This window comes from Danio rerio, chromosome 24 (genome assembly GCF_049306965.1).
Source record: "Danio rerio strain Tuebingen ecotype United States chromosome 24, GRCz12tu, whole genome shotgun sequence".
Taxonomy (NCBI): domain Eukaryota; kingdom Metazoa; phylum Chordata; class Actinopteri; order Cypriniformes; family Danionidae; genus Danio; species Danio rerio.
In genome coordinates this window covers 3,628,292-3,644,941 of record NC_133199.1, presented here as the reverse complement: position 1 = coordinate 3,644,941, position 16,650 = coordinate 3,628,292, and the positions used below count along the sequence as shown (strand labels likewise).

The window sequence follows — 16,650 nt, the reverse complement described above, 5'->3', positions numbered from 1 at the left end:
GTAAAATAACAGTAAACGTACTGGCGGTTTATTACAAGGTTTTTATATAGTATTATACAACACCAGATGCTAATGGTCTAATCTGAATCAATGATTTATGCTAAGCTAAGCTAAAAGTGTTCCATCAGACCCAGAGATGGGTTGAATGGATTAACAGTTGTGTTTTACCATTTTTTAAACTCTAAACAAGTCATAAAATGAGCCTAAATATTCACAAATTAGCTGTTTTCCGTATTTTGATTCATATTTACGTTTGCTGTTTATTTGTGCTTTTAAATTGCATTATGCGATCTTTCTTCCTACAAATTTTAACCTTAAAAAGTCTCAAAAAGTGACTTTTTATGAACATGTTTAACAGTTTACAGTGATTTATTGTCTTGGTTAGTGTTGTACATCACGCTACAAAAACCTTGTAATAAACTGCCAGGACATTTTCTGCTCTTTTACAGACTAATTCTCTCCACATATCATTTCTTATGCATTACATTATTTCAAAACTACTAAAATGTCAATAAAAGTCACTGTGTTAAACTGTAGAGTTGAATTTTCAACATTACAACAAGTCGACAGCAGAGATCAAGGTTCTATAATGCAATTCACAACTGTAAACAACCGTAAAACACACATGACAATCACAAAATAATGAAACTGTTAATCAACAGATATTTTTTACTGTGTATTTTATATAATATAAGTGGAGTGCTCCTTTAATAAGCACTGATGAATTACTGAGATGAACATCAGCTTAATATGTTATGACCAGTCTGTGAGCTCTTCTCTGGCCTTCAGCTCCTTATTCATTCGTCTTTGCACAGGAATAAGAGTGGGTGGAAAAATGGGACTCAGGGGTGTCTTGCTGTGTATGTGTGTTTGTGTATGTGTGTGTGTTGCACGTCTCTGACAGATTTGCTTTGACACTTACATCAGCTTGCGCTTCCAGGTCTGACCTGTGCGGGGAATGTCTTATAGCATTACTGTTTGACACACACACACACTTACGCTCTAAGCTTCAGGCCTCTGTTCAGAAGAAAAAGGTCAAGATGAAGCCAGGAACACAAATGCTGTGTTGCACGGTACATGGACACAAACAAGCATGCGTACACCTACATACTGGACGCTCGGGTGTATGACGTGTGGCTGAAAGCACACACTCGGGCATCGTATCTGACAATATAGGTCAGCTCGCTTGTGTTTTGTTGCGAAGCTATTATAAGATGAGTCATTTAGGAAAACAAACACACACATGGTCGTATTGACGCAGAGGTGGGCGTTTCAATCAAGACTCAAGGGTGGCGCACTCATAAATCTGACGCAGGTTTGTACCCCTGAAGAAAACATCAAGAGAAGCATGACGCAATTAAGACACATGCTGTCATGCTGCGCTACATTGTGACATGATTTCATTCTGTGCATTTTTAGAGCAAAAACACATGCAATGTATAGCCGAGAGCAGTGTATATTAATTCTGTTGTGTGTGTGTGTGTGTGTGTGTGTGCGCGCTGGATTTAGTGGTATTCGATGGACTTTCTGTTTTGTGTCAAACAAATTAGGTGATGCTGAGACTGGTTTATCCACTCTCTGCTTTAGACATGCAAGACATCTCCATTGGATTCTTCAATATATAATTGCATATAAGTTACATCATCGCATGATTCCTATACTGAATCAGTGAACCTGAAACTGTTGAAACAAAAAAGTTCACATGCTGTGGATTACAAGTAATAATATTGCAATAATGTTCAGTCTGGGGCTGCACGGTGGCGCAGTGGGTAGTACAATCGCCTTACAGCTAGAAGGTTGCTGGTTCGACCTTCGGGTGGATCAGTTGGCGTTTCGGTGTGGAGTTTGCATGTTCTCCTCATGTTAGCGTGGGTTTCCTCCGGGTGCTCCGGTTTCCCCCACAAGTCCAAAAACATGTGGTAAAGGTGAATTAGATAAGCTAAATTTTCCGTAGTGTATGTGTGTGAATGAGTGTGAATGGATGTTTCCCAATGATAGGTTGCAGCTGGAAAGGCATCCGCTGTGTAAAACATATGCTGGATATGTTGGTTCATTCCGCTGTGGCGACCCTTGATTACTAAAGGGGCTAAGCCAAAAAGAAAATGAATGAGTTCAGTCTCTTGCACAAACATTTAACTCATTTTTTTGAAGTCCTTAATATGTAATTTGAATCCTAAGCTATTAATTTTGCTTTCTGAACGAGCTTTAGTATTGTGGGAATATTAATACTTTTTGTAGAAATTTGATAATTTGTCTCTCCCATCAGGAAAAGACCAAAATCTGAGATTCATAGAAACTGGTGATAAATAAAACATTCAGAGGAGAAGAGGAACAGACAGCCAAATTGTGGCGCTGACAGAGAAAAATGGCTCTGGCTCTATAAATCTCTTCCTCAAGCCATCCTTACTGACACACAGCCTGTCCTTCCTAACTGACAGTGACGGGGTGTGAAGGCCTCACTACATCCACACCTTGCATCATTTAGTTAAGTGCATGCAATGTTTCACATCAGTAACAGCAGGAACAGATAGCAGAGTTTTACAGCTATCCAGAGACCCTTGCTTTCTCTTAACTGGAGTTTGAGTGATGGGCAGAAAAATGATGCAAAGTGACAATTAAATCATTTTACTTCATATTCTTCTAATTTCCTCTAAGTCTCATCATGATCACTTAGTATTATCGCAACATGGATGAATTCAAGATATAACAAATATACAGTTGAAGTCACAATTATTCGCTCTCCTCGAATATTTCCCAAATGATGTTTAACAGATTCAGTAATTTTTTACAGTATTCCCTATAATATTTGTTATTCTGGAGAAAGTCTGATTTGTTTGATTTCAGCTAGAATAAAAGCAGTTTTAATTTTTTTATAAATAATTTTAGGGTCAATATTATTAGCCTCCTTAAGCAATACTTGTTTTCAATTGTCTACAGAACAAATCACTGTTATACAATGACTTGCCTAATTACTCTAACCTGCATTAGTTAAGCCTTTAAATGTCACTTTAAGCGCAATATTAGTATCATTCATTCATTTCTTTTCCTTAGGCTTAGTTATTTTATTCATCAGGGGCCGCCACAGCGGAATGAACCGCCAACTTATCCAGCATATGTTTTACACAGCGGATGCTCTTCCAGCAGCAACCCATCACTGGGAGATAAATATTAGTATCTTAATATAAAAATATCTAGTCAAAAATTATACACTGTCCTCATGGCAAAGATAAAATTAATCAGTTATTAGAAATGAGTTATTAAAACTATTATGTTTAGAAATGTGTTAAAGTATTGGCTCCTTTAAAAATATACATTGGGGCTAATAATTCAGGAGGGCTAATAATTCTGAGACTCTCTCTCTCTCTCTCTCTCTCTCTCTCTCTCTCTCTCTCTCTCTCTCTTTATATATATATATATATATATATATATATATATATATATATGTGTGTGTGTGTGTGTGTGTGTGTGTGTGTGTGTGTGTGTGTGTAGTTTCATTCCAATTTTGTTGCTGTTCGTTTTTTTTTTTTTAATAGTTTCCTTATTTATTAATGTGTTGTTGTGAATACTCTGTTTTTGGGGTGTCCGTTGTTAAACTGGTATTTGATTTTTTTAAGTGTTAAAGGGTTAGTAACTAAAAATTAAAACTGTTAGTAATTACATTTACATTGTTTCTTCAAGTTCATCTTCAGAATGTAATTATAAAATTAAGATATTTTATAGCCCGTTTGCACTGAGTGGTTTGGTATGGTTCGGTTCGCTTTTATTGCCGTTTCTACTGTGAGTACCCTTAGAGAACCCTTTTCAAAAGGTATCTAGGACAACAAAAAGGTCCCAAACGGTGGAGCAAGACGCGCAGCTGAACGCCATTGATTTACAGACAAACGTCGATAGTGCATGCACAAGCCAGGAGAATAAAAACAAAGATTTTTAAATACACAGCCGAGACATAAAAATATCAAGCCATGGTCGACTCGAGCTCAAACAAACCTTGCCGTCATCTTGATCAACAGCCACAAAGCCAAGAAAAAGAGCAGAATCTGCGTGTGTTATTGTGTACGAGGCCGTCTGAAAGCGCGAGCTGTTACACTTTTCTAGAGATCTCTCGATCACTCGCCGCATGTCTATATTTGAAATAGCGATCTTCTTGAGCTGATGATAATAACAATGTTCATAACATATATCGACAATATTTTTGGTTTCTTCTCTGAAATTTGAACCCCTTGCTGTTAATGGAGGCTTGAGACTAAGAGCTCTTGAATTAAATCTAAATCATTTAACTTTGTGTTCCAAAGTTGAACAAACATGTTATAGTATTGAAACGGAGGGTGGACAATTAATAACTGAGTTGTCTTTTTTGAGTGAACTAACCCTTAAGTATTTCAATATATTGTTTAATTCAATTGTGATAATGCATTCTTTAATGTCAGCACTGATCTTTAGCTTTATTTTTTCTATTCTTTCTCATTTAAGCTCCAGGTACCCCTTTACATCTTATTTACTGGTATTTCAAAAAAACCCAAATGATAGTTAAAACTATTGCAGCAGACCAGCTTGTGTTCAGCTGTAAGAAGCCATGCTGTTTTTACACACGATTGGCATTTGTTATCGTTCTTAAGGCTTGAAATTGGCTTTTTATAGTCATATTGGCCAGCAATATAACCACCTAGCAACCATCCATAACCTAACAACCACATTTCACAATCTTATTATGGCCGTGAGCATTATGGCACCAGCTCACTTGTTCATTAAACACATAACAGATCATGCATTTTTAAAATCTCTTGCACCTCATGTTCACTATATTACTGATTTCTGCTGAACACTGGCTCTCTTTAACCAAGAGGAAGGGAAAGAGAAAGATAGAGAGGCAAAAAAAAAGTCCCACCTAGAGGACAAAGTGGCAGAAGTCCCAAGAGATGCGGAGGAAAAGTGCAAAAAGTAGCAGAAAACTAGTGCTTGGTTGTTATCTGCCGATCCCAGACAGCTGTGCCTTCACCCACACAAACCCACAGTAATTACCACTGACAGATAGAGACTCCCACACAGACACACACACAGCCAGAGAAAAACACGACCACACATCCCTCCCCCTATACAGCCTCATTGTGTGCATTTAGCTTGAATCCTCTTTCATTTCAAGCATATGAGCGCTTCACAACAACATTGGCTCATACTGTATGCAGATGCGAATGCTCCAGCATGAATTGCATCATGTTAGCACTTAACAAAGAACAGTCAATTTTATTTATATGGAGACGACAGAAGTACACTATGGTAAAAACAAACAAAAACAAAAAAAAAACAGTGGAAGAAAAATAGGTTTTATTGGGTGTGTAATATTATGTTTGTGTCATTTACATTTAAATAAATTTTAAAAAGGGCTGGGCGATATTGCAAAAAATATACCATGATATCATGTTTTATATCATTTGGTATCAATAATTACTGAATATTTTGTAACAATACCAGTGTTATGGCTTCTACAATTTATTTTACTAAGGCAAATAGTTTTAATAGTCAAAAACAAAAATCTCTTTATAATAAAATGAACATCAGTGTTAAAGAGACTCTTAAACTTAATTAATAAAATGTTACTAAGTGTGTGCAATGAGAGTCAGGGCCTCCCTTATCCAAGTACTGACAAGACTCAGTACTGACTGACCGGCTGACTGACCCACCCGCCTCTTTCCCTAAACTCAACCAGTAGTGTTTTCAAAAGCACCGATTGACCCGCCCACCCTTTTCCCTACACCCAACCAACAGTGTTTTAAAAAGCAATTCAGAAAAAGAAAAGCCCTCGTTTTTTACCATGTTTTCAGATTTACCTCATTCTCACCCTGTTATTTACTTGTTTATTTAATTGTTTGGCTTCTGTTTTTGTCTTACCCAGTTTCTGGAACTGTTCTTCACCACTCAAACCCTGTCATCATTGTCAACTCCTCTCTGCGTCTCAAGTCTGCCGATGTACATGGCGAGCCACTGGGAAAACTGGTAACAGTGGGAAAGCCGTCCATACTGAGGTAAGTGGCCAGCTGATAAACGGGAAAAGGATGGGCATCATACTGCCCTGTAGCATTTGTTTTATAGATGAAATGCAGCCATGTGCAAGTCTGGCTACATAATTCATGCTCTCCAGAATTGTATATAGGGCTACGTCTTCAGAATGAGCCTGTGCTGTGCAACATTGAGTGAAAAGGTTTCGGAAAGTGACATAGCTCTTCGGCTTGGAGCTGTCAATCCATCCCCCCCCCCCCCCCCCCCCCAATGTTCTTAGCTCATGCTCCTACTAATCATCTCACCCCTCCTATCACAACCATCCCTTCTGGATGTTGAGAAGGCCTCCTATCATTTGTCAGTCTCTGAAATGTCGCCCCGCCAAATTGAGTTTGAGACACCTGACCTATAGGAATGTTTACTTAAATAGTGCCCCTGCAAAAGTAAACATTTGTGATAGCTCGAGTGCTAGAAATGTTCCTCACCTTAGACCACAGGTGTCAAACTCAGTTCCAAAAGGGCCGCAGCTCTGCACAGTTTACTTCCAACCCTAATTAAACACACCTGATCAAACTAATTGAGTCCTTCAGGCTTGTTTGAAACCTACAGGTAAGTGTGTTGGAGCAGGGTTGGAACTAAACTGTGCAGGGCGTCGGCCCTCCAGGAATTGAGTTTGACACCCCTACCTTAGACTGTAAGCTACCTTACTTTACAGTTACTTTTCTGACAGGGCTTATCTATCGCAAAGCTATCAATTTGTATCAGTTCATGACGAGGCATCGTTCATTCATCATTCATTCATTTTCTTGTCGGCTTAGTCCCTTTATTAATCCGGGGTCGCCACAGCAGAATGAACCGCCAACTTATCCAGCACATTTTTACGCAGCGGATGCCCTTCGAGCCGCAACCCATCTCAGGGAAAATGACGAGGCATCATATTGATCAAAAGAACAATTTTCAGGTCCTGCCCCCCTTGTTTTTTTCATTGTATAAGCTTCCACTGGGCCATCACAGTGGATCAGTGGTTAGCACTGTTGCCTCACAGCAAGAAGATCACTGGTTCGAGTCCCAGTTGGCATTTTGTGTGGAGTTTGCATGTTCTCCTCGTGTTGGCGTGGCTTTCCTCTAGGTGCTCCAGTTTCCTCCACAGTCCAAACACATGCGCTATCAGTAGTTAGATGAACTAAATTGGCCGTAATATATGAGTGTGTCAAGGCTAGAGTTTATGGGTGTTTCCCAGTACTGTTTTGCAGCTGGAAGAGCATCCACTGTATGAAACATATGCTGGAATAGTTGATGGTTTATTCCGCTGTGGTGACCCCTAATAAATAGGGGACTAAGCTGAAGGAAAATGAATGAATACTACCACTTCATAAAAAACATGGTGTTAATTTCCACTGTTATGCTGACGATACACAACATCTCCTCCTCACAATCTGATAGCTCGTACAAATTCGCAAAACTAATTGTGATATTAAAAATTGCATGACAAATAACTTTCTATTTTTTAGCCAGAGTGCTTTGTGTCTTCATATCATGTAAGCTCCTTTTACTTCATGCATACGCTGATTTATTATGGCCTGTTTTGGCTTTACTTTTTGTTAAATAAAGTGCAACGTTGCAACTTTAAATGAGAACTATCTATTTGGACCAACAGCATGTGTAATGTTTTGCTAGTTCATAGGAAAACAAGACTTGAGTAATCACCCAAATGATGTTGATTTCTAAAGTGCATCAGTTGAAGGCGCTTGACTGATTTTGTTATTACAATTAACTGACCCTTCCCTCGATTATGATGCTGTATTCTGACAGATTAATGGAACAGTTGATGGACTTTTAGAGACGGTGTGTTTGTTCTCATTATAGCATGATGGTTTAATTACTTCACTGACCCCCGCTTTCTAAAATGACTACTGCTAATCTGTTGCCTTAGCAACCCAATGTTACGGTAAAGGACGCACATAATATGAGCTGCGATAAAAGTGTGAATAGCGGAGGTGCGCGGTTAATTTCATTTACATTTTTAATCCTGAGTGCCATGAAGTTTTTGGCCTGTAAGATGTGCTGCTTTTTATAAGCTGTGAACCGGCTTTTTACAGCTGTTCTTAAACGTGATATAACTGTGAAAGTGCTGTACTCTTTTCCTCAGAGACTGTGATCTCTGAAAGAAGGGTCAGGGATGAAGGCTGCAAATGTCGCAGGCTTTTTCATAGTCGACAAGAATCCTGGGGTGGACCATCTGCTCCTCAGTTTTCATTGCACACAGCAGCCATGCAAACACAAGACTGGGGCTTTAAAGAGACAGCACACCCAAACATGAACATGATGACGATGTCATTGTGTACTCGCACAGTGGCAGGTGTTTTGAATGCATATCTTAATGATACTACACACTGTTAATTATGACCTGTAGAATCTACAATACGGTCGTACTCACACTATGTACAGTTGCCTTGATCCGGGCCCAAGCACGCTTGTCCCCCCTCCCGTCTCCCCTGACGGCCAGCACTTACATTTGGGCCTGGACACGCTTACGTCATCGATAATGCGCTGTTCAGAAGCGCTCTCGCTCAGCACAGTGGACATTGCTTTAATTACATCGTTTAAGTTGTTTGATATGCGGTGATGCAATCAAATATTTCGCAGAACAGATCAGCCACTTTTGACGCTAGAAAACAATCATAAAGTCCTCGTACTGAAGGTATTAGGAGGTTTGCTGAAGGTGCAGCTGTCGTGCAGTGAGGGGTTTGCGTCTTTAATAAACTACAACAGTTTGTGTTCACTGAACAGTAAGAATGATTAATTAATCCGTATGAAACAGCCCCTTAAAGGTCACGTCTCATCTTCATTTTCGGGCTTAGGCGCATTTTGCACTTACACTCAATCGTTCCGCGCCAAAGGCCAAGTGAACCACATTTGAACTGCGCTTGAACCGCATTTGAACCGCGCTCTGGAACACCTCTTGCAACCGGGCCAGAGGTTCAGATAGCGTTGTGAGTAGGCCCTAACTCACTGGCAGCAGTTCACCAGTAACTTACTGTAAATCAATTACAGCAAACAGTCTGTATTTACTTTTACAGCACCATTTATCTTATCTTATTTATCTTATCGTTATTGTAAAATATCAAATAATTTTCACAATTCAATTCATTTCAGCTTTATTTGTATACTGTGTCGCTTTTACAATGTAAATTGTGTCAAAGCAGCTTCACATAAATGGTCATAGTAAATTGGAACAGGGTAGTTCAGTTTTTAGTGTTTAAGTTCAGTTCAGTTTAGCTCAGTTCAGTGTGGTTTTAAATCATTACTGAGAGTCCAAACACTGAAGAGCAAATTCATCGATGGGTAGAGCTAGAGGGGACAGCGGAGAGGGAAAAAAAATGTAGAACTAGATTTAGTTGGGCACGACTATTTTTATTTATCCGCTGGCCAAAAGTCTTGTGCAGAGCTGCAGTCTCAGCGGTGGATGCAACAATGCAACTTTAAAATACTGTAACATCATGGTTCATCGCTAAGGATTTTTTCTATTGGCCCGATTGGTGTGCCTCTTAAAAATGAACAGTGACGACTTCTTTATCTTTATTTCTGATAGTGTAATTTATTAAATCCCAGTAATACATTATTCAATATTTTAATTGAGATTTGAGAAGATAAAAAATGTCCACAATATTCCACAGGAATAAACAAATAAATGTAATATTAATTAATAAAATTACAGATAAATATATAGTTTATAGCATTAGAAATTGAAGTTTTATTTGGAATAAAATTTTATTCACAAAATCCTGCAAATGATTAGAAATACCTCAAGACTTATTCAATCTATACAATATTTCTAGCTCATTTAAGCACCCATTTTATTAAATCTATCTAATGTAATATTTCTAATGTAATATATAATTGTAATATAAGTCATTTAGACTTATTTAATATTCCATTTCAAATACATACATAGTCATAAAAATAAATACATAAAACTAATATTCTAGGATTTCCTCTCTCTTAAATTCTCCTTGGCACTGACTTTGCTGAACAACATATGGTGAATTTCTCACACGGCTGCACACAGATTTAGTTCACACACACACACACACACACACACACACACACACACACACACACACACACACACACACATGCATGTATATTCACACTGAGGTCTGATGGGAAGGTATAAATAGTCTCACCCCGCATGGTTAACATCTTCATTTCACGTCTTTTAGGTATCCTGCAACCGCCTGCCTGCGCTGTGATAAAACACACCTACAGAAATGTAATATTTTGGCAGCGGGCCCTCAGAAAACACCCGTCCTATATTTAAAACCCGTCAGACCATAATTAAGGCTTCAGACGTGATACGTGGTGTGTTTTCCTAAGCTATTATTCATCCACGAGTCCTGCCTGCAGGGTATTTTTACAACAGTTCACAGTGCAGTTTGTTATCATTACATTACACCTAATTAAACAGATGTTATTCAACTAGGATAATACAAATGTATGGATTTATCTAAGTAAAAAATACATTTTCTGCACAGTTAGTAGGACATCTGTCATAATGAGTAATAATGAATACATTCAGCAGGGTTCAACGCTAAGGATTTTTTTCTACTGGTCTGATCAGGCAAGTGGTTTAGATTTTTACTTGCCCTGCCAAAATTTTAACTGGCCCCACCAAAAAAAAAAAAGAAAAAAAAAAAAGGGAAGTTAATTGCTATTTTTTAGCCACATATTTAAATAATGTGTAAAAAATAAAGTCTGTGAATCTAGAATTTCAATACTTAAAAAAAAACTGTAAATAAAAGTGTTATGCAAACAAAAAGAGCAGTATGGAAAATGTGGAGGTGTTTTATTGGGGTTTGAAATTATTTAACAAAAGGTGGCTGACTTGTCAAACTGACGGCAAACTCGCTCACTTAATTTTTATTTTGTCATGTTGTTCCCATGTAAATGTCTACTGCCAAGACGTTAGAAACAGACATTTTCTTTTAGCCTTATAATTTGATGTTGCCGCCATGTTGCTGTTTCTACGCTTTATTGGTTGTAACCAGGTTACAAAAAAAAAATAGCATGGTCAAATCAATCAGATAAGAGGAACCGGAAAATAATATGTTGTTTACGACATTACAGAGAATGTAGTGTGTAAAGACTTAAAAGCACAAACTTAAAATGCACGCAATTGACAAATAGTCACAGACAAGTTAAATGTTAGTGACAAGGCAGCACTGTCCCAATCGGGCCAGTAATGATGCGGTCTACTGTCCCAAGTGTCTCTCACGCTAGCCCCGGGCCACCGGGCAGTCCTTATTGATGAGCCCTGCATTCAGATATCCCGTAATCAGTATTTTTTACACTGCACAGCTGATATTAACTGCAGAAAATCTATTATTTATATTAAATAAATCTATACATTTGTATTATTCTAGTTGTATTACATCTGTTTAGGTGTAATGTAATGTATAGCACACATATATTTAGCTGAATAATTTTATTTTCCAGCTGATAAAGGTTATCTATAAGGGAAATATATTAGCTTATATGTTTTTCTTCTTCAGATATTCAGCATACCTCTATTTTTTTATCTAATGAAGGTTATACTTGTCTGATTAGGGTTTAAATAATCAATTGAGTAATAAATGAATTAATAAATTAATGATAAATTATTCATATTTTATTTGTTTATGTTTGGAATATAGTGTCATTCATTTGAAACGGTTCATGTTTTGATAAATATAATGTTTAACTATTATGTAGGGATGCTCAGATCGATCAGCCGTAGATCGGTATCACATTTCATGACTCGATTGGTACTCGCCATCTGGCCCATCTCATGAACCGATACACACATACACACACCAGCTACGACACGTGAGCAGGTAAATGATGTGTGGGGGCGTAAGCGATCGCTGTGCTTGCGTCGCAGCTGTTATAATACAAGCAGATGTGGTGCGACCTTTGTTTACAGTCTATTGGTGCGACTATTGCAAGTGCGACCATTGTATATGTATATGTGTAACGCAAGCAAAGTGATCTCCCCTATATTGTGTCTCATCCAACCTTATGGCCTTTCCCTAAAGCTCCACGAGTCTCCTGCATATTCATAGTGACTCCAGAATGTCCACAAATTAGACAAAATACTCTGGAAATCAAAGCAACGAGAGTAAATGTGCAAGAGAACAGATCGCATAAGGGACAGTGAGGGCCATTTCTAAAAGTTGGTGGAAATGTGCTTGCATGCATAACATATTTAAGCACACACTGCAGTCATATTTCTTCGATGTACAGCTCTTGGCCCTGCCAAAGCATTGGCGCTGTTGTTTGCTGTTACCCAGTTTCTTTTGACAATTTAATTTTGGTTTCCATGGAAACAAATTAGCTCATGAAAATGGATTCGAGCTAATCCATAATGAAGGACTGTGTGTGTTTTTTTTAGCTTGCGTTGAAGTCGTTGCAGTGGAGAAAGCAATCATCTGAATGCCACTGATGAACATGTGCCGCAAATGCAGTGATGTGAGCTCATTTACTCCAGCAGCATCGATCTCCTTTTGCCCATTATCCGTCCAGGGTTTCCTCCTGATCCCACACAGCTCTGATTTCATCTCCAGAGACTAAATGAGCTCCTTAATACGAGCCTCCTCAGCGAGACCCTGTTTGACGGAGGGCACAGAAGCACTCTCAAGCTCGCTGTGAGAGCCAGATTCAGGAAAACAAGTAAAAAAAAAAACACAGTGTCATGTGGCTCGTGACCTGTGTGATGCTGCCTTTTCACTGCTGCCTCTGCGGTTTGCCTGTTCTTTTTATGTGTGTGTGTGTGTGTGTGTGTGGTGCTTGAGCCCAACCTCACAGCGCTTTTATCTTCTGCCTCTTGCTTTTAGAGCGCTTTCATCTCTGATGTTCACACACACACACACACATCATCTTCAACTGCCATCTAAGTGAGCAAACACAAAAGAAGCCAAAGATCTCATTGATAAAGAAAACCTTGCATTACTGTGTCTGTTAAAGCTTGGCAAGCCAACGAAATTCTTGCTAAGGCTACTTTTTACAGAAGTGTGTTTTCATATTAAATGAAAAGTATGTAATTTTCCCCACTAGAGGGTGCTTGTTCACAACAAACAAAGGCCTAGTTTGATCATAGAAGTTGTGGTCTTCTTCACAGTTCTTTACTGTACTTGAACCTCGTCGCAGTCAACTCCGCTCCACGTCACAAGTTCGCCGACGTACGCAGCAAGCCAGTGGACAAACTGGTAACAGCGGAAAAGCCGTCCATACAGATTTAAGTGGTCAGCTGGTAAGCGCTAAAAGGAACGATGTCATACCGCCTGGTAGCGTTCATTTTAAAGACAAAATGCAGCCATATGTACATCTGGCTACATAATTTGTGATTTCCAGAAATGTATATAGGGCTATGTTTTCAGAATGAGCCTGTGTTGGATATTTGATTAAATATTTTGAGGGCAAATAAATTTTTACAAAATAGTGAAGTGCACAGATACATCGATTATAACAAGCACTACTATATACTTATGAAAATAAGAAGAGCACATTTGGATTTCATGCTGACTTCAATTGAAACTTCTCCAAGCACAGTTTGTGACTGCGGTATGAAACCAGCTAATAAATGCCTCTTCATTTGCGAAATTGTGATGAGGTGTCAAGATGATGATAACAAGCAGCAGATAAGCTCCAGGCTTTCACTCTGCATGCGAATCAGGCTTCACGAACAGCACAGCTTCGTTTCTTTTTGTAAAGAAAAGTGCTGGGAATTATGTATTGATGCAACAATAGTCTTTTGTGCTGTAGATGTTTTCCCAAGAAAGATACAGCTTTGCAGGTCAATGAAGGAGGAAACTACTGCAAGTAGTTTGATTTATGTATCTAAAAAGCAAATGTTAAAATCAAGAACAGTGATGATTTATTGAAATATTGTAGAACAATGTTCAAAAAAAGGCCTATTCTGAAAACATACCCCTATATACATTTCTGGAGATTGCAAATTATGTAGCCAGAGGTTTGTATGGGTGCATTTCGACTTTAAATCGAACGCTACAGGGTGGTATGATGCTGTTTCTTTTCGCACTACCAGCTGACCGCTTACCTCCATGTGGAAGGCTTTCCCGCTGTTACCGGTTGTTGTGATGCAGAGAGGAGTTGATAACGACGACGAAGGATATTTTCTCTTTTTCAGACTATTCTCTTTCAACCCTAGACATGGTTGTGCGTGAAAATCCCAGTAGATCAGCAGTTTCTGAAATACCCAGACCCGCCCCATACTTAAATCCCCTTTCTTCCTCATTCTGATGCTCGGTTTGAACTGCAGCAGTTCGTCTTGACCAGGAATCACCAAACTTATTCCTGGAGGGCCGGGGTCCTGCAGATTTTAGCTCCAACCCTAATTAAACACACCTGAACAAGCTAATCAAGCTCTTACTAGGTATACTTAAAAAATTCAGGCAGGTGTGTTGAGGTGAGTTGGAGCTAAACCCTGCAGGGATACAGGCCCTCCAGGACCAAGATTGGTGACCCCTGATCTTGACCATGTCTACATGCCTAAATGCATTGGATTGCTGCCATGTGATTGGCTAATTAAAAATGCTTGTTAACAAGCAGTTGGACAGGTCTACCTAATTAAGTGGGTGGTGAGTGTATATAATTTCGACCATCTACATACCTACAAGCAGTTATAGCTTGACTAGTTCAACTCCTTTATATGTAGCTTGTCACAATTTCAAACCTCTTCCTGAACACTGATGCGAGTGTTTTTAATCCCCAAACCTGCATAAAATGGGTTTATTCACACATACGCAGACATAATCCCACTCTCCTCAAAATGCCAAATCCGTCTGAGTCAACATCTCTAATCCTGGCACTTCTTTCGCTCTCTCCTGCATTATATCAAGAAGCTTGGATGGGGGTGTTGCTGACAGCTGAGACAGAACAAATCCCAGCAGAGTGCTGGATAAGATTAGGACACTATCAGGTGGGCTTCATTTTATGTCCATGATGACAGGCAGTGCTCCAGCCAGAGAGGGCAAATCTGTATGTCTTGCCTTGAGGCTCCACAGCTGCTGCCCCTTCCAGTGGTGACGTTATATACGTTATACACCTCCCAAAAGAGCTTGCTGCGCTTCCATTGGCTGATAGAATACATGAGTCATCATAGCCCTTTGTCTCTATTATCAAGCCTGCAGGGTTAGTTGAGTTCACCTGTCTGGAAAAGGCTAATTAGTGACTATAGTTCCCTGTTTGCTTATCTGTCGTAGCATAAAGCTCTCTTATGATTGGACTGGATTGCTTTGTTATTACTCAGTAATTATGAGGTTGTTGAAGAACTTAAATGGAAGAGAGTTATTTTGTGGACCTACAACGCCAAATTAGAAAAGGTTGGGACAGTGTAAAAGGGCAAATAAAAAATTAAAGTAGTGATTTCTACATTTACTTTGACTTATATTCCATTACAGACAAACAACAAACATTATTTAATGTGTTCCTCGTGATTTTTATTGTTTTTAGTTCAAATCAAACACATATTTCAGTTTTGGTTCTTGCAACACATTTTAAAAAATGTTGGTGCTGTGAAGCATTTACCACTCTGCCTTTACTTTTCACAACACTCTTTCACAAAAGGCGTTTAGGGACTGAAGACACCAAATTATGAAGTATTTCAGGTGTAATTTTGTCCCATTCTTCCTGCAAACAAGTCTTAAGGTGGGAAATGTGCCCACACATTCTCTGTTGGAGACAGGTCAGGACTACAGACAGGCCAATCAAGTACCTGTGTCCTCTTTCTCCGCAGCCAGGACATTGTAATGTGAATGGTTTTGTGTTGTCTTGTTGAAATGTTCATGGGCGTCCCTGGAAAAGAAGGCAGCATATTGTGCTCCAAAATCTCTGTGTCTTTTCAGCGTTAATGGTGCCATCAAGTTACCTTTGCAGAGGGCACTGCCACAACCCCATACCCTGACAGACCCTGGCTTTTAGATTTGTTGCTGGTAACAGTCTGTATGATCCTTTTCTTGTTTGATCTGGGGCACACGGCATCCATTTCTCCCGAAAAATACCTGAAATACTGATTCGTCTGACCACATCTATCCATCCCAGATGCCTCCGAGCCCAGAGAAGTTGACTGTGCTTCTGCACACTGTTTACATAGGGCTTTCTTTTGGCACAGTACAGTTTTAGCTGGCATTTGTGGATGTAACTATGTATTATGGTACTTGACAAAGGTTTGCCAAAGTAGTGCTGAGCCCATGTGGTGATATGCCTTATAGATGAATGAATATTCTTGATTGAAGATCACGGTTGTTCAGCTTAGGCTTGCACCCTTGTCCTGTACACACAGAAATTCCTCCAGATTTTAATGATGTTCTGCACTGTTGTAGGTGAAATGTCCAAACATCTTCCTATCTTTCTTTGAGGAACATTTCTTTTAGCATTTCAATAATTTTCTCACATACAGTATTTGTTGGCAAACTGGCAATCCTCGGCCCATCTTTGCTTCTAAAGGACTAGATCTTTTTTAGATGCTGCTTTTGTACTATAATCATAATTATAGTCACCGGTTGACCTCACCTGTTTTGCATCATTTAACCAATTTACCTGATTAATAGCCCAAAATTGCTCCTGTCCCAACTTTTTTTTTAAAGTTGACCAGACAAA

The 16,650-nt window shown here is 39.0% G+C and overlaps 1 protein-coding gene across 12 annotated transcripts in view; it reads left to right on the top strand.

Moving 5' to 3' along the window:
- nck1b (NCK adaptor protein 1b) overlaps nucleotides 1–16,650 on the top strand; it is a 165,297-nt gene that overhangs the window by 50,940 nt on the left and 97,707 nt on the right. For all 12 annotated transcript variants that reach the window (XM_073941382.1, XM_073941386.1, XM_073941384.1 and 9 more), the window contains one exon: nucleotides 5,891–6,020. The gene's annotated coding sequence lies outside the window, so the exon portion shown is untranslated. The remainder of the gene's footprint in view (nucleotides 1–5,890; nucleotides 6,021–16,650) is intronic.